We start from the raw sequence: 23,251 nt of genomic DNA on the forward strand, positions 1-23,251 counted from the left end.
GGGACAGCCATCGGAGACCCCTGCCCCGTCCCCCAGGCTGTGCCAAGGCAGCCCCCAGGCCAGGGACCATGCAGCACGGAGCGGGGACTTTACCCCAAAACCACCAGAGCAGAGACCCAGCTCCATCCCCGCAGCCGGCGGACCCCCACTGCAGCGACCCCCTCTGCCCTCGGCTCACCCTGAGCCGGCCCAGCACAACCTGGGCAAGGAGCCACCAAACAGCTTCTGCCCAGATGGGGCTACAAAAAGCCTCGTAGCTATTGCCGGTGCCCCGGAGCACCGCGGGGACGGGCTGGGTGCTCAGCAGAGGAGCTCAGGGTGATGTGCTGGGGGGGCACACGCACCCCAACAGCGTGGTGTCCCCCCCACCTGCCACGAGAGCCCGGCACAGGGCGAGCAATCATTAAAATACATATTTCTTGGACACCATGCCGGGTACGCAGCAGCATTACCGTGGATAGCTTTTTAATAACTCATTAATAAAATAATGCATGCAGTGGCCTTATTAAGTGGGACCGGAGCGTGGCTCTACAGAGGCTGAGGCCACGGTGCGCGTGTGGGACCGCTCTGCAGGGCCAGCCCGCGCCCGGGGCCGCGGCGGTGGGGGGGCAGCCCTGGGGACAGCGGGGGACATTCAGGAGGTGGCCGTAGGGGATGGATGCCATTCCAGAGATTGATTTCCAAAATCACCGAGGGCCCTGCTCCCATCGGTCCCAGCCAAACGTGGGGGATTGCCGAGCACTCAACACAACACCAGGATGCTCTTCTCCATCCCCCAAAAATATCTGCTGCTCCCAAATCACCCGTGGCCGAGGCCCTGGTGCCGGGGCATCCCCTGCTCATCGGGGAGGGAGCCTGAGCCTCGGCCGAGCCTGCGCCGAAGCCACCATGGGCACATTAGAGAGCTAAAAATAACCCAGCTCTCATGCAACAGGCTGGCGCTGGCTCCCGCCGCCCCGGCAGCGTGGGGGCTCAGGGCCGGGAGCCGGCCCCCGCCAGCGGCACACAGGCATGGGGAGAAAGGGGCTGGGATGGAGCCAGCGCGAGCAGCCAGGTCTGGGGCCGGCTCCGGGCAGGACCCCCCGATGTAAGCAGGGAGATCTGGGGCAAAAGAAAACCCCACTTTCCTGCAGCCACTTCCAACCCCGGGAGACCCCGAGGAATTCAACAGGAGACCCCCCACCCGCAGCAGCAGGGAGCCCCACGGGCATCCCCCACTGCTGTTCCCCAAGCACCCCGCGAGGACCTGGGGTCCCCCGGAGAATCACAGCCCTCCACTGCTCCGGGAGAGCCGGGGATGGGAGGAGGAGGTGGCGGAGGAGGAGGAGGAGGAATAGGAGGTCAGGCAGGGACACGCTGCCGCTCTGCAGTGAGCTCCCGGGGCTCCCGCAGCCTGGCAGGGACACAAGATGGTGCTTGCTTCCCTCGCCCGGGAGCAGCGAGGAGGGATGCTCCAGCACTGCCAGCCGCTCATCCCTCCCGCCCAGCTCCTGCCGGTGCCCAGCCTGCCTGCGCGGCTGCCGCTGGGGCAAACCGCATGCTGGCAAGCTCGGCAGGGACGGGCACGGCCAGGCAGCCCACTGCTGCACCTCCCTGGGCTCCCCATGTTTTAAACACGGTACCGTGCAAGACCCAGGTGCTCCGGACCGCGGGGAGCCTCCCCCCATCCCAAAAACCCACCGGGACTGGGGCTGCGGCTGCCCGAGAGCCCGGCACCGTGCCGTAGCTGCTACCGAAGGCCAGGGCTCGTTAGGAGCAGATCAAATCTGATACAGCTCGTTCAGCACCAGCCTCGCTCCCTGCAGCGCTTGCTGTTGCTGCTGCAGTGAAAATATTTCATTGAGCTGCAAGCTGGGCCTGAGAAGATATTTAACGTCTGGGGCACCAAGTCACCCGGCGGGAGCTGCCGAGCGGCTCGAGGAGGGGTCACCGTCACCCCCTACGTGGCACCGTGGCGAGGACGTCGCACCCTGCAGCATCGCCACCGGTGTGCTCCGGCAAGGGCGAGCCCAGCCTCGCCAGCGTGCCAGGGCATGGCCCCCCTGCCCATCGCCCCTCCGCCTCCGAAACGGCCTCGGTCCATGCGGAAGAAACCGCCCGTCACCGGCGGCTGCATCCCGGCACTGCCAGCAAAGCCTGCTGATGGGGGACGCCGGCTGCCCCCAGGGACCCGCTGCACCCAAACACCTTGCTGGGCTGCTGCAGGAGTGGGTGCTGCTCCCCGGGGACGGCACCCGGGGCACAGCGGGCAACGCTTGCCCACCGGAGCCACCCGCTCCAGCCCCTTCCATTTGCCTTTGTTCCCCACCAGGGTGCGGGGAAGCAGGTGGGTTTTTAATTAAAGCTTTTAAAGAGCCATCGCAGAACGGGGAAGCGACATCCCAGGCTCCCCATCCTCGGCAGTCAGAGCACGGCCCCTCTCCATCGCTGCCATCGCACCCCTCCTGGCTCCGGTAACCGGCAGGATCCGACCAGGGCTCGCCTCTCCCTCGCCAGCAGCCGCGGCACAGCAGGAGGAGGCACTGCTCCACACCAGCCCTGCTCGCGCCGCACAAACAGGTTGTTTGCCTGAAGATGCTTCGCCTGAATGGAGATTTCGGCGGGGACCTGGTCCAGCTCCATCCTCCCGGCACGGCGGGGGCCGGCTCCTGACCATTGCGCTTCTGCTCTGCCGCGGCCGCCCCTCTCCGGCCAGGCAAAGCCAGAAACAACCAACCAGCCCCAAAAGTGATAAACGGGCGGCACTAAACCTCGTTGGCATCTGAGAAACGATTAATAGCAAAGTAAAGGAGATTTGGGTTTTAAGAGACACGGTTTTTAATCCGACAGTGTTCTTTAATAGGCTGTGGAAAATATACGATCCATGAGAATTCCTAACGCGAGGATGGCTCGGGACAAGGGCACAAGGATAAGGAAGGGCCGGGCAGTCCTGGGTGTCAAAGCACGGTGGGAACGGCCTCGCTCCCTGCTGAAAGGCAACGGCACCTGGGGAGGAGCAGGCTGGCCGGCGGCACGGCACAGCACGGCTACGCGGCCACGAAACGGGCTCCATCCCACGGGAGCGCATCCCTGCCTGCCCAGAGGTGACACCGATGAACAAAGTGCCATAACGAGCTCTTCCCGCCGGGAGAGTCCGCAACCCTCCAGTTTCCAGGATCTTCACTAGCAGTTCAAAGGCATTCAGGAACTTCAAAGCCGCCTCCGCCACCGCCGTGCTCAGCCCTCGCCGCCCCGCGCCCGTCCTCCCCGGCGCAAGGGACCACCAGCACCGAGCCCCTGCCCGGCCCTCGGCAGCACCGCCGCAGCCTCCCTACCAACTAATTAACGCTGTGAGCATCGCTGGGCGAAAGTGCCGGAGCAACTCCACTGACATCACAGCCCCCCGAAAACGCAGCTTCCCGCAAGGCGTGTGCATGCACACACATGTGCACGCGTGGGCTCCCGTGCACGCGCTCACAGGCACTTGGCAGGGAGAGGGGTTTCGGTGCCGCTTCCACCCGCCGCGGCACCATCTCCCCGGTGCCTGGGACCACGTTTCCCCCGCTCCGCGCTCCCACGTCTCCCCCTTCCCCGCGCACTCCCCCTCTCCCTCTGGCTTCCCCGGCGCGCTGCCACCACCTTTCCTGAAGCAGGCAGGCTGGCAGCAGCGCCGAGCTGTAATTAATGGTGCCGCTTTGCCAATCACTGGCTCAGCCTCGCTAGCACTGGCAAGCACAGGCCTTTTTATTTATTTTACTTAACTGCTGTTGGTAAAACTCCACTCCAAAAGCAAGGCCGAGAGACAGCACAGTGAAATCTCCTCTGGGATTAGGGATTACGCTCTGCCAGGGAACAGCGTGTGCTGCCTCCCCCTCCACGGCTGCGGGGGTCCCCAGAGGCGAGCCCCCCCCGCAGCAGGGCACCCGCAGGGGCTGCAGCAGCCGCGGCTGCTCCCATCGCTCTCCCACGGCCTCTTCCGAGTAGTTTCCATATCGCTGGGATGTGGCTTCCTCTTCTCCATCAGCTCCATCCCACCCTGGCACCGTAGGGTAAAGGGATGGGGGGCTGAGAGCCCCAGGAGGGCTCCAAAGAGGGGGTCGGTGTCCCAGGGGTGGCAGCAGTGGGGTGGCAGCCTGGATGCCTGCTCACGCCGGAGGGGGATTTCTGTAACCCACCATCTCAGCCGGACCCGGATCCGCTGGGAGCCTCCGAGGTGCTCTGAGGAGGGGAAGGAGCCCGGCTCCATCTCGCTCTTGGAGGACATCAAGAATGAACAGACGGGACGAGAGCAGGGGGGACACGATGGCCCTCATGAGCACCGAGGAGCCACAGAGCCTCTGAGGTTTGGCAACCGAGCCGGGTGGCCCAGAGCCAGCGCCGTCCCCATTAGAGGACGGCTCCATGGTAGGAAATGAGTTTGCAGGGCCTCGGTCCAAATTCCCGTGGAGATGTGTTGAGGCGTCGCAGCAGCCCAGCCCCCAGGGCTGCACGGGGGCTGGACCGGGGCTAGCGGCTCGTCCCACCGTTCGTGCATCCATCCGGCCGAGCATCACCTTCCTCCGGGCAGGGGGACACGAGGAGCCCGTCCTGCAGCTCCCACCCAGCCTGGGGACATGGCAGCGATGGGAACAGCCCGGGCAAAGGAACACTCATCTATTCCCACTGCTCTGCGTGGGAGGCTGGTGCCAGGGCAGAGCTCTCTGCGGCTTGCAAGCCCGCCGGGGAGGACAGAGCCCTCTGCAGCTTTCTGGGAAGAGCCCGGCACCCCCGGCCCAACACCCGTCGGCGGCACGGCAGAGGTGTCATGCCAGGCAGAAGAGCCGCACTGCCAGAGGTCCTTAGAGGCATCGAAAAGAGCAGGAGGCAGCGGGGAAGATCAGGCAGCGCATCCCAGCCTGGGCGCTGGAGCACCTCTGCCACGCGGGGGTTCCGCATCCATTTTCTCTCCAGCACAGACCAAATTTGTAGGATCCCGGCTTCTTGCAAACTCCTTGGATCAAAGCAGGGTCTGGTGACGAGGCTCGACGAGCAGCCGGGCAGGCCTCAAAGAGGAGCCACTGCCAGGCTCCGGGCTCCGGCACAGAGGGGCTGGCACTGCCCCACGGCCAACTCCAGCATCCACCGTCGTCCATGCCACTGGTAACGAAGCCCGCTGGGAAACAGGGCGCCGAGCCTCCCCGACGAGGGCGCCCGGAGAGCAGCCAGGTGATGGTGACGGTGACAGTGACAAGCCAGCTCCCTCCCCACGAGCCCCCCTCGGCTCAGCCACCGCCTCCAAGGAGGGGAGAGGTCGGTCCCAAATAACCGCCCCGCCGCCCACCGGGAGCTCTCCCAGCGGCACGGCTCAGTGCCAGCCCCGCGCCGCCGGCTCCACGCACGCCCCAGCCATCGGCACCGCCCGGCCAGAAACCCTGACCAGATGCTCTGCCATAACCCAGCCCGGCCACCCCAGGGCCACCTCCCCACGTCACTGGCGGCCCCGGCTGCCAGGCGCCATCCAGCACAGGCAGCAGTGACATGACCTAGAAAAGCAAAGGGTTGTTCACACGCTGCGCTGCCGCGAGCCCTCGGCGCCAACCATGCAGGCGCGGTGCACACACACCCTCCGCCCCGGCCGGGGCTGCGGAAAATCTCCCTGGGCTTCAACAAGTGACCTGCGTGGGCACACACGCGTGCGCACACGTGGCATCGTTCCTGCCATGAACCCCAGGGCTCGCAGGTCCCCTGGGAAGGGAAGCAGCTCCCCCGCTCCCCCCCAGATCCGGCTGCCACCTGCACACCGCACGTGCCCGCGCCGGCACACGCTGGGCGCCCACGTGTGCCCTCGCTGCACGCCCACGGTCCCTGGGCGCCGCTCGCCCCGGCAGCGCGGCCGTGGCACGGGGGCTCCCCGCAGCCCTCCACGCTGGCACCAAACAAAGCCCCACGCAGGGGAGAGCTGCAAAATCACCCGCCTGCTGCCGGGGCTCCGCCAACGCGCCTGCCCACGCGCCCCGGCGCGTGCCGATTCCCCGGGACCCTGGCCAGGGGTGACGGCGTGGGGCCAGCCCCGGCATGGGGAGACCAACGCGCCGAGCACCCACGCGTGCCGGGCTGGCAGCACACGTGTGCCCACGCCGGGGCTGGCAGGGACGCCAGCAGGCAGCCGGGCGCCTGTGGCCTTGCCATATGACACACCACGGCACCGCGGTGCCACGCGTGTGCCCAGCGACACGCGTGTGCCCAGCGACACGCATGCAGCCGCCTCCGCCGTGGGGCTGCCGGAGCCCTGGCACTGCTTGCGGGGAGGGACCGGCACCCCGGGCCGGGGGAGGGGGGGACACCGGCAGCCCCGGGGGGGCCCCGGCAGCCCCGGCCATGCCCGCCGCTCGCAGCCAGCCCCGGTACCGAGCCCGCCCCGCCGCCACCGCAGCCCCACGCAACTTCCAAGCAGGGCCGGGGCCGCCCCGGGGACGGGGCACCGCCGGTACCGCGGCGTGGCTGCAACTCCCCGGCCCCACAGCCCGCCGCCGGGGCGGGAAAGTTGGCCGGGGGTGGCGGGGAGGGAGGGTGGCACGGCGAAACCGGGGCTCTGCCAACCGGCAGCACCGGCCGCCGCATCCCGCATCCCCGGCGAGCTGCCGCCCCCGCTGCGCCGCGGAGGGGGGGGGGGAGCGGAGCGCACCGCAGCTCGGGGCTCGGTGCACCGGGAAGGGGGGGGGGGGGTGCCGGTGCACCGGGAAGGGGGGGGGTCCCCGCTCCCCCGCCGCCGCCCTTACCTGGGCTCCGTCAGCAGCGCATGTAGCCCCGGCGCGGCGCGGCGTGCAGCGGGCTGGCCATCCCCGAGCGGCGGCGGCGGCGGCGGCAGCAGCGGCGGCGGCGGCAGCCGGTGCCCGGGCGCGCCCCGGGGAGCGCGGCGGCGCGCGGGGCCGGCAGCGGGCGCGCGGCGCGCCGGGCCCCGGTGACGGCGGCGGCGGGCGGCGGGGGGCGCGCGCGGCTCGGGCACTTGCTGCATGCGCCGGGAGCGGAGCGGTGTGACAGCACCGGGCATGGCGGGGAGCCTGCGCGGCGGCGGGGCCGCCCTACGGAAGCCGGGGGGGGGGGGGGGGGGGGGGGTTGGGGTGCGGGTGCCCCCCCCCCCCCCCGCCGCTGCACCCCCGCCGCCCCCGGAGCGGGGGGGGGAGGTGACCCCCGGGATGCTGCAGCGCTTGGGGGGGGCTGCACACGCGTGGATGCGGTGTGGACGCGCACACGGGTGTTGTGTTCCTGCTAAGGGGGGGGGGCGGTGTGTGTGCACGCAAGGTGCACGCGTGTGCAGGTGTGTGCCGGCGTGTGCCCGCACACGCGTGAATCGGGGCGTGGGCTGTGTCTGCGTGTGCACGGCGGGGCTGTTCGTGCGTGCACACGAGTGGGCTGCTCGTGCTTGCTGCTGCGTGGGTGGCACACGCGTGCACGCCGGTGGGTGCCGGGGCGTGCACACGCACGTGCGTGGCACACCCCTGTGCGGGATACATGTGCTCCCTGCCAGCAGCCGTGTTGCACACACGTGCAGGCCTCGGCACGGCATGTTTTGCAGGGAGAGCTGTGGGGTGCAGGGGGGTGTGGGATGCAGGGAGACCTGGAGCATCAGCACCGGGTGAGAAATGGGGCTGGCACACCCCATGGTTGCACAAACGTGGCACGAGCATGTGTGACACAGAGGATATCAGGCTCCCAGAGCCACGCTGGTGTTTGGGGGGGGGGCTGCAGAGCTGCAGTTTCATGCGTGAAGGCCGTGCACAGATGGGATAAACCTGAGCGTCTTAGTGGTCCATGGGCAACCGAGAGCGGCCGGCACTGCTCCGCTGCAGCCCGGATCCTGCCCAGGGCAGAGCCCGCCAGGAGCATGGGGAGCTCTGGCTTGGAAGGGACGGGGCGTCACCGCCACCGAGCCCCAGCCCCGCAGCAAGGCACCCAGCAGGATGCGGCACGGCCTCGCTGCCACGCTGCGGGAGCAGCGCAGCTGGAAATGCAGCGTATTCCCATTGCCCGCCTGTCCACCTCCACTGGCCGCATCCTGCCCGGTGCTGTGTGCGCTGTGCTCAGCCCTGGGGGACGCACAGATCTCCGGGCGGCCCCTTGCAGCCTCCATCCAGGGCTGGGCATGACAGAGGCAGAAACCCGGTAGCAGGAGGCACTGCCAGGACGACTGCTCAGCACCCTGGAGATCTGTAGCTCAGCGCCAGCCCTAATCCAGCCCGGCACCGCTGGAAGTGCAGGGTCGTATCCACCCGAGACCTTTGTGCAATTCAGCTCCCTCCCCGGCGTTCCCTTTTCCCAGTCCTCCCCTGCGGCTGCCGGTGCCCGACCCGGCGTCCCCAGACAGACACTCGTCCCCTCTGGGTCAAGGCTGAAAGAAAGCACACCAGCTTTTCAGGCTGTTCTTTATCCCAGGGAGAAAAGCATCATTAGCTCAGACATAACTGGAGGATATTCCAGAACCCGTCTCTGTAAATACAGATCATTGCAGCGGCTGCAGCTTAGCAGAAGGGGGATCCCAAAGCCACGGCTCTCTGGGTCACACTGCTTCCCGCGAGGTATTTGCTCCCGCAGCCGAATAGGTCTGCACGCTTGATACACTTCCAAATTTCCAAATGCATTGCTTGTCACCAGCTACCGCTGCCCTGCGAGTAACGCGGGATGCGATGCGGGATGCGATGCGGGATGCGATGCGGGATGCGATGCAGGATGCGATACAGGATGCAATGCAGGATGCGCTGCCTGCGCGTTGCCTGTGGGCTCTGCTTTGGCTCCGGTGCCGGCTGCGACGCAGCGCCCCGGGCCAGCCTGGCTCACGTGGCTCTGTCCTGCAAGAGCCCCATGCCACCAGGCCTGGCCACGGCCCGCGGTCACGCATGTAACATCACCCTGTCCCTGCTGCCGCCCTTCCAGCGAGGGAGTCCCCTCCAGCCTCCGCATCCCCCCCACCCCAGGGTCCCCGCTGCCGCCGGCAGCATCGCCCAAAGGCTCCTCTGCCCCAGGTGGGACCCTGCCCGTGGCAAGGAGGGGCCGGAGGGCTCCGGTGCTGGGGGGACTGAGCTGCGGGAGCCGGAGGCACCCACTGTTACCAGGACAACTGGGTGCTCTCTGTAGCTGCTTGTTGCTGCTGCAACCCTGCAAACCTTCCCCCAGCCACAGCGTGAGCTCTGCCGCTGGCTGTGCCCCCAGCCCAAAGCAAGGCAAGAGGGGTGCTCAGCCCCCCCTCCCAAGCCTCTTGGGCCAGGCAGCGCTCAGGAAGGCGCTGGAGACCCCCCAGCCAAAACAAAGCATCTCCCTGGCTGATCGGTGTGAGCGCCCGGAGCCCCCAGCACCCTCCTCACCCCCGTGAACTGCTGGGACGTGGGGGAAACACTGAGCAGGGCGCTCAGCCTCACCGGTGCCCGCGGATTGGGGGGGGCTGGGTGTCAGCGCAAGCAGAGCAGCTCGCAGGGCACAATTAGAGCAGCACCCGCGTGTGCGGAGGTTGTAACACCAGGGCTTTGCCTGCTGGATGGGAATTAGACGTGTCCATTAAGGCAATAATAACCCGCCAGGTTGACACAAGGTCCCCGGTGCCACCACAATCATTATGCAGGCGCTGCCGCCGCGGCTAACAGCATCCAGCATCCATCGCCGCTGGTGCGGGCACTGCCGGGACAGCCAGCACCGGGCAGGGACTGGGCGAGCCCTCCCCGCGGCCGGGGGCTCCCGAGGAACCGGCCCCATGGCGTTTCCAACACGGGCTCTTATTTCCCCTTCATTTGGCACAGAAATCAGGGACAGGGGAGAGGCAGTGAGGTGGCAGCTACTCTGTGCCTGGCCCTGGATGAGGATTCAGGGAAGAGAGGGGGTCCAGCTCCTGGCCTGGGGGGATACGGGAATGCTGCAGCCAACTCCCAAGCTCCTGTGGCCCCGGTGGGCCCGATCCCCAGGGCTCACCTCCCCCGAGCAGGGCACGGAGCAGCAGCTTTTCAGAAAGGCTTAGCGGGAGCATCTCAGCTTGAACCGCGGGGCAAGACGGGAGCAGAAGGCAGCCCCCGAGAGAAGCCGGTAACCGCAGCTGCCTGCCTGAATCGCTTCTCATAAGCTTTGCTGTGAATTGCTCCAGTGGAAAAACAAAAGCAGCGATAAACAGGAAAGTTTGGTTTGCAAGGTAATCCGCTCTAATGGGAAGAGGCAGTAAGCGCCGGCGGAGGAGCCCTCGCCAGTCGCTTGGTGCCCATCGCTGGGACGGAGGGACTGGCCCCACGCTGGCTGCCCGCGGCCGCTGCTCACCTCCGAGGAACCTTCACGTGAAGTTTTCTGCTAGTGGTGGCACGGAGAAAAGCAAAGGAAAAGGAGCGAGGGAAGCCCGTGCGATGAGCAGAAGAGGAAGGATACGAATAAGCTCTGCAATAAATTTCACTTTGGGGTTTGTTACGGACCAAAGAGAGCTGCTGCGGCTCCCAAGCGGCTCCCGGAGCCATGGACGCAGCCGTTGTGCCCAGGAAGATGGGTTTCAGCTCAGCATCTTCATTTTGTTTTTTCCAGGCACTTTGTGTGCTGAAGGATGGACCAGGGCTGATCCTGTGTCCGTCTGCGCCAAGGCGGAGGTGATGCATTGGCACGAGGCAGGGCAGCGCGAAGGACTCGAGGTGCTGGGCCAGGCGTGCTGGGAAGAGTTTCTGGGAGAAACTGGGAGAGTTTCTGCTGGGTGAGGGTGCAGCGGCTGCCTCCCGGACCTGTGGGATCGAGGGATGAGCACGGCGTCAGCGGGGAGCCGGCACGTGGGACCCTTGCGGCATTTGCACCTCCAGGTCTCCACGCACCAGAAAGCAGCCCTGCTCCATCCTGGGGCTTCAGCGAGGATAAATCCCTCCGGATCCCAGCGTTCTGGGAGATTCTCCCCGAGCCGGAGCAGCCTAGCAAGGAGCAAGCTCACAGCCAGCCCTGCCTGCCTGCCTGCCTGCCCACCCTCAGCCCTGCCTATCCCCACCGCAGGGCTGCCTGCAGCCTCCGGCCACCAGAGCCATTTCACTGCCCAAACCGGCAGCGGTAGCCGGATCACGCCTGCACACGAGCAACCGCACAGGAGCAAGAAACTTTGCATAAATATTCATCTCGATTAATATACATGAGGGCTGCAGAAAGCCCGGCTGAAGCCGTCAGCGGGGATGTTATCTCGGCTGCTCAGTCTTGCAGGAGCGCGGTGTTCAGCGGCGACACCTGATGGGTTTTCACAGCAGGAAAACCCAGAGGTTGGATGTTGGGAAGCCACTTGGCCACGTCCCCTGTCCCCTTCTCAGCAGGGGGGTGGCATCTCTGGGGGCCTCTCCCCCAGGGCTCTGGAGCCCCAGTGCCTCCCAGTAAGCAGTGAGCTGGGATGCAGAGGCTGCGGGAGATGAGGGCAATGCCAGGCTGCACCCGAGGGAAGCTGCCCCAGTTGCCCCTGCCTAGGGTGCTGTGTGCTTTGCACCCCGCCGGTGACAGCCCTGCAGAGGCACAGGGACCCCAGCCACGGGGTGGTCGGTCCCTGCCATGGCATGGTGGCATTGAGGCCACCGTGCCAGCGCTTCCCACCCCTGGAGCGTGCAGGGAGATGGATCTGGCTATTTTCAGCCCCCACCATAGGGGAAATTGAGGCACGGGCAAAAGGACAGGCCCAGGGCTGCGGGGGGAGGCAGTGGCAGAGGCAGCAGCTCGCTCCCGGCCCTGTGGGAGCTGCGGCGCGGTGATGCCGGTGCCGGCAGGGCCAGGTTACGCGTGGCTCCTCCAGGACCCTGCCTTTGTCACTCTGCCAGCAACCCGGGGCATAAACAAGTGCCTGACATTTCCGCACTGCCGCCAGGCCCCTTGGATAAAAGCAGAACATAATTAGCAAATTAATCAGGAGACAATAGCAGGGATCTAAGGCTGCTGAGCTGTCATTAGCTCCGTGCGGAGCTGACCCCTGCAATGTTCGGGGCCAAGCAAGCCGAGGATGGCCGCGCTCGGGGAAGGGCAGTCGCGGTCCCCGTGTCCCCGCCGAGCTCGTGGCCCCTGCCACGTCCCCCCTGCCTTTGCGCCCGTGGCAGCCGGCGGGGCCGGAGGGGCGGCTGGCATTTCGTGCTCTGTCAGGAGCCTGGGAATGAAACCTTCAAAGGGCAGCACCTTCCCTCGCTCATCAGAACATTTAAAAACCGTGAATCGCAGTAAATTTGCATTCAGCTTATTAGACGCCCTGCAAATACGGTGAACCTCGTTCAAACACATTTCAGTGATAAAATGATATTGACTCTGAGTAATTAAAAATCATTTCCATATTCAAATACGGCTGATTGAGGAGAAATGGCTTCCTTTTAATTGCCTGGAGGGGAATTATCAACTTTTGGAGCGTGCAGCCCAGCAAATGCATCTTCACTTGGCAGCCTGCGAAAGGCCCATGGAGGAGGAGAGGAGGAGGAGAGGAGGAGGAGGAAGAGGAGGTGTAGGAAGAGGAGGAGGAGGAGGAGGAGGTGTAGGAGGGCTGGCACGCAGGCAGCGCGCAGGGCGAAGGTGTGACCGGTAAGGCCAAGGAGCCGGGCAGAGCCTGCTGCCTGCGAGAGGCTCTTCCCTCGCACGCCTGCCTGGTCCTCGACCCTTGAACGATGCCCTCCTCCCTCCCCGCTCATCCACAGGGTCTTCCCGGGAAATGTGTCCCCCCGGCCCCTGTGGCAGCAGGGTTACAGGCTGCACCATGCCGGGGGCTCTGGATAGCCCCAAATTCCCCGTTGCTCAGGATGGGATGCTCTGGGTGAGCTTTGAGCAGCCCCAATCCTGCACAAGCCCACGGCAGCGAGAAGGGCAGGGACGTGCCCCAGCACCGGTGACAGCCCCACAGCACCGGTGACAGCCCCTCACCGCCCCATCTTGGTCATTTGTGTCAGGGGAGCGCCCAGAGGCTGTGTTTCAGCACCAAAATCCCCTCTCCAAACCCCCCCACCGCAGCCGAGCTGCCACCAACACAGCCCCTCTTGCACCCGCAGCTGCCCGAGTGCTGCCACACCATCACTGCCATCGGTGTCCCCGGGGCACCGGGTGGGACGACGAGGCTCCCTGGGCACAAAGCTCTTTGGGCCACATTTCAGAGCCCCTCCAGCACCTCCCCGCACGATTTTGGCCTCCGCTCGGTTTCCTAGGGAAACCAGGCTGCAGCTCGGCTCAGCCTCCGCACACGTGGGTGCGCACGGGGGAACGTGGGTGTGCACGGGGGACGTGGGCGTGCACGGGGACGTGGGTACCCCACACCCTCCATCTCCCCTCCTGGCTCTCCCTAGCGCGGTGACCCTCGTCGCAGAGCATGAAGCCTCCCAAACGCCCGAGGCAGGGGCCAGCGTGGAGCAGAGCACCCACTCCTGGGTGCCCCCTTAGCGGGGTCGCTGGGGAGCAATGCTCCTGTGGGCGATGCAGGTCCCACACCATGAGGATGCTCCGTGCCGCCCCACCAGCCCCAGCCCTCAGGCCTGGCTGGGGGTGCTCAGCACCCGGCAGAATTGGGTCTGGTCTGCCCCGGGGGCTCTGTGTGTGGCAGAGGGAGGGCTCAGCCCTGGCCATCCCGGTGCCCCGGCGGCACACGCCCTGCTTCCCGGCGGCACGGCCGTTTCCACGCTCCATTGTCCTTCGAACAGATTCGAAAGTGCACTCGCTTTGCTCTCATCAATCCCCTCTCGCCTGGAGCTGTCGCTCGCTCCGTAGGGATGGACCATGCCGGTGCAAAGCCCTGTGTCCCATGTCCCCAGCTACAGGGGACACGTAAGACCCACCCACACGCATGCACCCAGCGCCCAGCACGGATGTGCAGCACCTTGGGGTGCATCCAGAGCCTGGTGCTGGGTCGGGGAGGCTGCGGTGGGAGAAGGGAGGAGGGGAAGGTGAAGGGGGGGTCAGGCTGCTCTGCCTCAGCCCCAGGCTTTACAAGCACCCAGGTGCCTCCTGCTCCTCCGAGTGAACTTTTAGCACCCAATTCGGGAAAGGCAGAGGGGCCACCACCATTAGCATCAAACAGCCATCGCGTCCGATTCCCCCGCAGCCTCTGCAAAAAACGCACCCAAAGGGACCGTCAGTAGGTGAGATGCTCGCCCCGCAATCAGAGGATGAAGGAAGAGGCAGGAGAAGTCTTCTCTGAGGGCAGAGGTGCAGGCAGGCACTCGTGCATTGCCTGCCTGCGCCGGGCTGGCCAGGGAGAAGGGGGAGCAGGCAGCGAGCCGGGCAGCGCTGCCTCCGCGGGGCCGCCGGAGGTGCGTGGGTAGCGGATCAAAGACGACGTATGTGCCAGCTCCAGCTTCCAGGTCGGCCTGTGGTTGCTCATTAAGCTCACGCCGATGAATTTTCCAGCCAGGGTTGCTGTGATGAACCCAAGGAAGGCCCTTCCCTCCCAGCATCGCTTCCGCTGCGCAGCCGGTCAGAGCACACAACCCCAGCTCGCAGACAAGCCGCTGGCGTGCGGGGCGCAGGTGGCCCCGGGAAGTTTTTGGAGGTGTTTTTTTTTTTTATAATCCACAGCCAAAGGCACTAAACGTGCTTGAAAAGCATCAGGGAGAGCTCAGTGTGCTCCTGCAGCTCTGGGAGCTGAGGTTTACAGGGATGCCAGTCGTGAGAACGGGGATAAAGCCAGACTCGTGGGTACCACGGATCGCTCGCAGGAGTTGCCGATTCCTTCCGACCCCCTTCATCCCGCGGGGCTGCAGTCCCGCGTGCCCCAGCCGGGTACCCCATACCACCACAGCAGCACCGTGGTGGGAGTGGGGTCGTGCCCAGAGGGACCCCCCAGCACCGGGGCCGTCTCGCCCCGTGGGACGCTCGTCCTGGCATCCACTCCTTGCAAGGGAAAAATATTGAAGATAAAGCCGCAGTCAGAGGCATTAAAGAGCCATAATTAAAGAAAATTTTGCAGCATGTTGAAGACAGAATAGGATCATTGTGTTTGCCTCCCACATCCCAGATGGATGCACGAGGGCTGCAGACAACGTCGGAGCGTGTGGGGAAGAGGAGAGGAAGGGAGTGAGCTAGACCGGGACGTGTGTGAGCAGAAATTGAATTTTTATCAGTTTCTATGTAGATTGTGTTTATTCATCTGTCTCCTATCCATCTCCCCCTGCATCTCCCTATTTCTTTTACAAAATTACTTTCCTCCTTTGGCCTAATTTTGTTTGTACAGATAGCAGCTGCTTTCTTCCATTTCAGCATAAAAAATATCATCGTAAATGAGGTGCTATATATCCCCGGCAGAAGTTTTAGCAGTTACCCAGAGCATATTAGCCTTTTGCTCCCGCAGGGCTGCATTTCCATCACAAAAAGCTAATGCCTGCCGCCTGCCCTTGCAGAAAAGGTTGCCGCCACCTCTGCCACCGCCTGTGGCTGTGGGACCCGCGGGGCCACGCTGAGCCCTCGGGGTCACAGAGGATGGGCGAGCTGCCCCCAAACCGGCCCAGGTCCCCGAGTGACACCCTCCTGCTGTGGGAGAAGCACCCTTGCGCCGGGTGGGTGCTGCTCTCACGTGCTGGGTGCTGCCCGGCACCCAGGGGTGCTCCTGCCCACGCAGCCCTGGGCTCGCTCCGCTAATATTTATTAAGCGTCCTGCCACCGGAGATGAACGGAGCCGGAATTGTCCAGAATACCATCAAGGGTGTTTTTTTCCCTGAGAGCTATTCTTGGCGGTACCTGTCACTCGGTCTCTCCCCCTGTGCCACTGGCAGAGCCGGCTTCTCCGGGAAGGTTGAGGAGAGATGTGCAGGCAGCCGCCCGGGTCGCAGGCGAGCCCGGAGCAAAGCCTCGGGATGCTCCCGAAAACCAGGAGCCCTGGAGGGAGGCCGGCGGCCAGGCGGGACCCTGCATCCCAAGGCAGGACCTGACCCCCGCGTCCCTGGGTGCCACCGGGGAGAGCATCTCGCCTCGATGGCCAGCGCCTCCAGACCCATCTCCATACCGTGGATGACCCAGGGCCAAGCTGAGCCCCTTTCTTCCCTGCACAAACCCCCAATAACAGCCGCTCAGTTCCACAAAGCCGGAGAAACCTTCCCAGTGAGACTCCAGCCCAGCCAGTAACTCCCAGGGAGAAGCAGCCAGCTTTGCCAAAGCGATGTTTCCCGGGGAGAGGTGCCCAGGAGGACTTTGCTGTCGGAGGGGGAGAGGAGCCGGAGGTTCCCTGCCGCCCACCCCTGCGCGGGGAACCGGCCGCTCTCGGTGCCGCCTTATCAAACAAAATTGCTTTGTGTTGTGCCGTGCATTAGGGAAACTCAGCTGCGCAGCATGATTGATTCTCCCCCAGGGTCCACCATTAAAAATGTATGGAATTACTCATGCAAAGTCCCACTTACACATGGGTCTTTTGTGAGGACATTAAAATACCAGCGTTTGTCAGTCACTTACCCACTGTTTGCGATTTGCTCCCATTTATTATCATGAACAAACCGGCATTGATTCTATTTTCGACTCCTTACACGTCACGCTGAGCTCCCAGGCTCCCCGGCGGGGCGGCGCGCTCGGCGCAGCGCGGCCCCGGCCCCCCCAGCCTGGTTCCCACTCGAGCCAAAGCCCAGCCGGGGGGCGGCCAGCGGAGCAGCGGGATGCTCGGGATGGGAAGGGGCTTTATCCTTGAGCAGGATCCAGGCTCTGCCCCAGCCCATGCCCGGCATTCCCTGCATCCCTCCGGGCCAGGCCGGCTGTGATGGGTGCCCAGCCGGTGCCACAGCAGCCAGCTCCTGGTTGCAGCCCAGGCTCCTGGAGCTGGGGGGGAACAAGCAAATTTACACACACGGCACAGGGAGGCAAAGGAAAGCGAAGAATACAGTATGTTGTGTTCACCGGGTTCCTCTCGCTGGGAGGAACGGGCCTTGAATCACATAACGTTTCCCCTCTGCTCTCAAAGCATTTCAACTTGTAATGCATTTCCCTCCCCGCCTGAGCACCTTGCAGAATCAAAAAGACAAATTTCCCAAGGCTTCAAAAGCTGCTGAGAGCCACAGCTTCGTGCTTCAAAACCATCACTCATCTACCCAAACAGCCTCAGCTTTCAGCAGCTCCTGCCCTCCCTTGCCAATCCCTCCTCGCCCATCCCAAATCACGAATCGGCATTTTCCCGGGCTCCGGGTGAGGGTGCCAAGCCCAGATGCAGCCCCCAAAACCTGGCGGGGACACGGCACGGTGCCTTCCCCTGCCCACCCTCCTGCCAACGGGAGGAAGGAGCCCCAAAAGCCAAACAGCAGAGGAGGATTTAAAGCAAGGCAGGTTTGGGGGCTCTGGCTGCAGGGAGAGGGGAAGGACACGGGACGGCTGGATCCGGCCCCTGCCCTCCGGGACGACAGCGTGTGGCGGAGGGGAGCCCGGTGCAGGCGAGGACGATGCCGTGGTCCCTGCGAGCAGCACCCGAAGCAGCAGCGACGCCCTTAGCACCCACAAGGACAGCACCGCCTGCCACCGGCACCCTCGGCCAGGGTGGATCCTGGCAGGAGACGGTGCCGATACACAGGCAGGACACGTTCCGCCACATCACCCAGTAATTGCGTCTCCCAAAAAGCAATTACCATGTAACCAACCCCGCAGCTTCGGAGGTGAGACATCATTTATTTACCCAGTAAGGAGGTGGCAGCCCTGGAAGGTCCCCTGGCACCGGGGCAGGACACTTAACCCCCTGCTAGGCGACCGTGCCAGGCTGTGCCGTGCCATGCCAGCACCACCGGCCCCGACCGGACAGCCTCATGCCGGCGGCCAGGGCAGAGCCCTGCACCGAGCTCCCTTGTACGCCATCAGCCCGTGCCTCAGTTTCCCTTCCCTGCTTATATCCTATGTGCTCAGGGCAGAGCCCTGCGGAGCACCGAACCCAGCCGAGCGCCAGCACCCCTCCTGCCTCTGTATTTGCTGGAGCTGGTCCCCCTGAGCTGCCCCGTCCCCAGTTCTGTACCAGCGGTGGGTGACAACGCACCGACGCCGCGGGCAGCGGCTGAGCCCAAGCAGGTAGAGGTGGTGGGAACAAATCAATACCAAAACTCAGGCAACATCTCCTAAAAATAGGCTGATGAGGATCCCAGTACGTGTCACCTCCTGGGCAAAGCCCAAGGAGAGGCGCGCAGGGTCCGTCTGTCCCCGATGCCAACCCGTGGCATCGTGCCGCGGCAGGGGCTCCGTGGGTCGGGGAGCGCGGTGGGGCCTCTCCCCCTGCACAACCCCAAACAGCGGGGTTTAACCCCGAATGCTGCTCCCCGGGCAGGGGCACGGCCGAGGTCCTGCCATGCACGTCCTCCTGGAGACCTGGAGAAGTTTTTCTGCAGATGAAAATGCATTGTCTGGGGCTTGAGACATCAAAGGGAAAATATAAAACCCAACAAAAATCAACAAAACAAAGCAAAATCCAATGCTTCCCTCCAGGAACGAAACAAGCGGTGATGTCAAAGTGAGAGATGCCGCTTGGTTACAGCGGCTCCAGCAGACTTTGTTCATTTTGACTTTTGCAATCAGGGAACATCAAAACATTTCACAGCCACCGAAATCCCCGTGCGCGAGCCATCAGCTCTCGCCAAGCCCCAGCTCCCCGGCATGGAGCCAGGTGGGAGGCACAGGCGGGCTCTGAATCAGTTTAAAAAGGAATCGGCAGGAGGAGAAGCCTCCTCTCTCCCCTCCATCACACCTCCCCATCCTACACGAGACATGGGATGGGTCTTTAACAAGGGGGAAGAAACCAGCTGGCTGCCGTGTGCTGGATGGGACACGTGGAGAGGATTTTGGGGACACCTCCTGCCCCTCACACGGTGCGAAGGCAGCGGCAGGTCCCAGCCGACACCTGGGACCGGGGTGAAGCACGTACCCACAATCATTGGCCAGGACACAGGCGAGGACAGGCTTTTTTCTTCTAAATGACGGACCAGTTTTGAAACCTTCTCTCTGGTGGAACAGAGGATGGAGATGACACCTTCGCTCATTCAAGCATGGCCAGCGGTGATGGCAGCTCGCTGGGGCAGAAAGCCAGGCGGCAATGGGGCACGCCAGCCGCCCTGACAAGCCCCCTCCATCCCCTTCCCCTTCCCTCCATCCCAGTTTCCCCCATTCCCCAGGAGAACCACATCTATGCACCAACCTCCCGGAGGGAACCCCATGGCAAAGCTCCCCACGGAGCAGCACGGCCAGCAGCAACGTGGCCCCATCCCCACAGAGGTCCCCACGTCCCCCCGTGGTCCCCAGCACGGGGAGGGGACCGCCCCATCGCTCCCCCCAGGCATCCCCAGGCCGGCGGGCGCCGAGGTCAGGATGGCACCGCCGGCCCCGGAGCTGGCTCCGAGCTGCATGGCAAAGCAGTGCACGCAATTAGTAAATTAATTATCGAGCGGTAACGGAGATTTCATAGCTTGGAGCTGTCACATCAACAGTGTTTTGTCAACCGAGATGACGACTGGTAGAATTATTACTGCGGTGCTGGGGCTGAAAAAAGAGGAGAGAGAGACTTGCAGGGAGAGGGAAGGATAAAAATATAAAGGGAAGAGATAGGAAAGAACAAGATAAGTGGGTTTTGTTGCTAATGGAAGCTGGCACAGGGACAGAATTGCAACTATTATAAGACAACACATTACACTACTAGTGGCTCTGAATGATCCTCTTAATTAACAACCAGCACAAAAGGAGCCCCTGCCCACCTCCAAAACCCAGCGCCGCTGCTGGAGGAGCACGCACGGCTCCATGGGAAACACCCCGCGCATCCAGGCCAGGGCCAGCGACGGCCCAAAATGCTCGGCTGCGAGTAGGTGGGGATGCTCGGAGCCGAGGGGATGCTCGGAGCCGAGGGCAGCGAGCCCTTCAGACCCTTGTGTGGAGCAGCCCCGGGCACTGACGACAACTCGACGGCTTTGCCTTCCCGTGCTTTGACCATTTGCATTTTGCGCCCCAGTAAATGCCAGCAGCTGCTGCAGCACGCCTGGCTGCAGGGACGCATCCGATGGGGACGTGAGCAAGGGTGTGCCAAGGTCCCTGTCCCTTCCCACCGCCCCAGCCGGGGCCGGGGAAGGAGAGAGACACAGCGTGGCACGGCCTGGGGCTGGCAGCAATGGGCGATTCTCCTGGAGCATCCGGAGCCCGTGGCTGCAGAGCAATAACGCCAGGACGTGATTTCCCTTCCTCACCCCGCCCCGTTTCCTCTTCATTTTCCAGGACCAGATTTAAGCTGCGTATCCAATAATATATAAAAATAACACCCCGCCCTCCCACTTGGGAAATTGATTCCTTCACTTCCCACCCGGCTCGGGCTTTAAATATCCCCATTTAAATGCAGATTGTGCTGCCTCCCTGCCACCGCCTGGTGCGGAGCCGGAGCCGGAGGGTGCATGGCCATGCTGGGACCTCGACCCGCTGCTCCTCTCGAGCCTAAGGGAGGGAGAAGGGAACGGGAGCAGACGCCTCCGATGAAGTCCCCGTGATGCCCTGATGCTCCTTCCCGAACCGGGCACCGGCCACCCCATCACACCCGGGACGGCACCACGATCGAAGGCCGCCCTGCCCGCGGTTTGCTGCGGGAAGCCAGGCAGAGAGTGGTTGGAGGAGCAGGACTCATCCTGCATCCAACCCCCCTAATCCCTCGCTGGAGCCCTCCAGCCCCATGGGTGCAGCACCCGGCGCAGGGGCCAGTCCTCACCCCGGCACCCGGGAGGGCCACGTCCGCTCCCTGTCCCCGAGCAGCAGCAGCAGCAGATGCCAGAGGCAGGGATTAGGAGACTTGGGCAGCATGGCTGCGCCCTAGTTTTTCAGGGCAAAATCTGGAGGGGGAAGCGGAGCTGTTGTGTGAGCAAATACAGCATCTGTGCCGACTGGCAGAGCTCACACCCACGGCCCCAAGCCTCCCCGTCTTGGAGCGAGCCTTACCCAGGCACGCCGGCACCTGCCTCAGCGGAGAGAAACCATACCGGGGGAAGAGGGAGCACGGGGGAGAAGGAGTGGGATGGGAGCCCGCGGCTGTGGGCAGGGATTTAAGGGTCCCCCAGGTCTCTCAGCCGCCTCGCAGGGAGATTGGTGCACGGATGGGGCGATGCAGACCTGGGCATCGCGCGGAGCAGGGTGCATCACAGCGGTGCCGGAGCGATCAGAGGTGTTGGCACCGGCAGCAAGCACATATTGTAACTTCTGATGGGAGGGAAAAATAATGATGGGTTTGAAGAAGCCACCGCAGGGCTCCCAGAGGGACCTTTGCCAGCTTCTCAAAGTGCTTAATTCCTTCCCCTCGGCGGCTGCAGGAGCAGCCGAGATTCATGGCAGTGCTCCCGAAATATCCCCCCTCACCGCACGAAGAGGAATCGACCCCGGGCTACCGAGCTCTTCCACTACGAGAGGTCCAACCCCACGCTGCAGGGCTGAGCCTGGCGCCTCCCACCTCCTCCCGGTCAGGAAGATGCTGACGGCAAAGCATCCCTTGGTGGGGTGGGGACCAGCCAGCAGCGATGCCACGTGTCCCCCGGGGCAGCTGAAGGGAGCTCCCACGCTGCCGCCTGCCGCCAGCGATGGCACTCGCCAATTTTGGGTGGAAAACCAGTATTTATAGGAGCTTCTGGGAAGAGGGCCACGAGTGCCAAGGGGAGCTCGCAAATCCAGGGAGCCCAGCTCCTTGCCCCCCGGCACGGCTCTGTACCCTGGCACTCCCTGGTGCAAAATCACCTCCTCAGGCTGAGATTGGAAGAAAATCATCGTTCTTGCTGAAATTAAGGAGGCGACGGGGCGAGCACAAATAGCGTTTACATATTCAAGCGCCTTAATTCTATTTCAGCACCTCTTGGGCTATTTTTGTCACAGCAGAAACACAACAGGAGGCCAAGGCCAGAGAAAGGGCAAGGAACGAGCTCGAAATGTGGGGCAGAGGCAGAAAAAATAAATCCCAACTCGGGCACGGTGTTTGGGAGGAGCTGGCCGGTCGTGGCCCAAAAAACACCTCCCACCCCCTCAGGGCTCTGCCTGGTCCCCCCAGTGCTGTTACCTGCTCGTGGCCGGGGGCTCTTAAGTCCCAGAAGAGCCCTACGGTAAATGGCTTAATGCTGGCAGGCAGGCAGGCGGCCTGCCGACAATTAACTAATTGATGCTCCGCTGTGCCACCAGCCCTGCTTTGCTCCTCACCCCGTAAATAATCACAACCTGCTGAGGAACTAGGAGGGGGACAAAGGGACATGAATGCCACCAGGCAGCCCGTCCTACGTGCACCCGGGGGCAGCGGAGCGATGGGATGGACCCCACCGTCCCTGGGGCAGAAGCGCTCTCCCTCAGCAGCTGGCAGCGGGACCCTCGGATCCAGGCGCGGGGGGATATTTCAGGGGGAGGGCAGCCCCCCGTAGCCGGAGGGGACTAGCCGGGGCTGGCTCAGCAGCATCCTTGCCTGTTGCCAGGACAACGGGATGTGATGGAGCCATCTCCATCAGGGCGATCGCAGGCACAGGGAGATGTTGGGGTGTGGGGGATGCAATCAGCCAGCAGGACTGGGGTGCTGGGGGAGCCCCCCCCAGGCTGGGGCCCACAGGATCCCCTTGGAGAGCCCCCGAGGGCTGCCTGCACCGTGCTGAGCACAGCCTGGTGAGTCCCATGTGGACGGGGACATGGCCCCATGGCACGGGGTGCTGCGGGGGCATGGGGAAAGCAGGATGGAGCAGGGAGCCCGTGGGGACCAACCCCAGATCTGCAGGGAACAGACACGGCACAGCCCCGGGGCCGGGCTGCCCCATCCCAACACCTCTGCCCCTCTGCAGACACGGGGCAGAGGCCAGGGACAGGCAGGGGGCCCACGGGGTCCTCTGTGCCCCGCAGCATCCCACCACCCCGGGCAGAGGGGCTCGGAATGCCTGGAGGCTCCGGAGAAGCAATAAAGGTGCAGCTTCATTTCTTTGCTTTTGGTACCATGGCAACCTTTCCCACTTGGCTTAATTACAGAGCCGGTTGCTGCCTCCGCGGGGGGGTGGGGGGGCTGTTTGTTTGCTGCTCCCCAGAGCCAGGGCTGCAGGATGGGAGCTGAGGGGAACCCACGAGCTCCCACGGGAGCCAGAGGGTCCTTGCCTGGCCCCAAGGGAGCATCCTCATGGAGCAACCCTGGTGTGCAGCCAAGTTGACGCTCCGCTGGTGTCCCATCCATGGCCGGCCATGCTGGAAGGACAAGGTCCACCTGGATGCCAGGGTGAAGCCAACAGAGCCTGTTCCCGTGCAGGAAAAAGACATATTTTCCTCCTCCACCAGTGCCCCCAGCACTTGCCCCGGCTCACTCCTACCCTCCCTGCTCCTCGAACCCCACCCCAGGCGCTGGGGTGGCCCAGCCCAAGCGGGGTGCAAA

The 23,251-nt window shown here is 64.0% G+C and overlaps 1 protein-coding gene across 1 annotated transcript in view; it reads right to left on the reverse strand.

The window, feature by feature from the left end:
* ADGRB2 (adhesion G protein-coupled receptor B2) overlaps positions 1 to 23,251 on the reverse strand; it is a 109,391-nt gene that overhangs the window by 20,662 nt on the left and 65,478 nt on the right. The window lies entirely within an intron of this gene.

The sequence above is a fragment of the Platalea leucorodia genome, assembly GCF_965183815.1.
Source record: "Platalea leucorodia genome assembly, chromosome: 18".
Classification (NCBI taxonomy): domain Eukaryota; kingdom Metazoa; phylum Chordata; class Aves; order Pelecaniformes; family Threskiornithidae; genus Platalea; species Platalea leucorodia.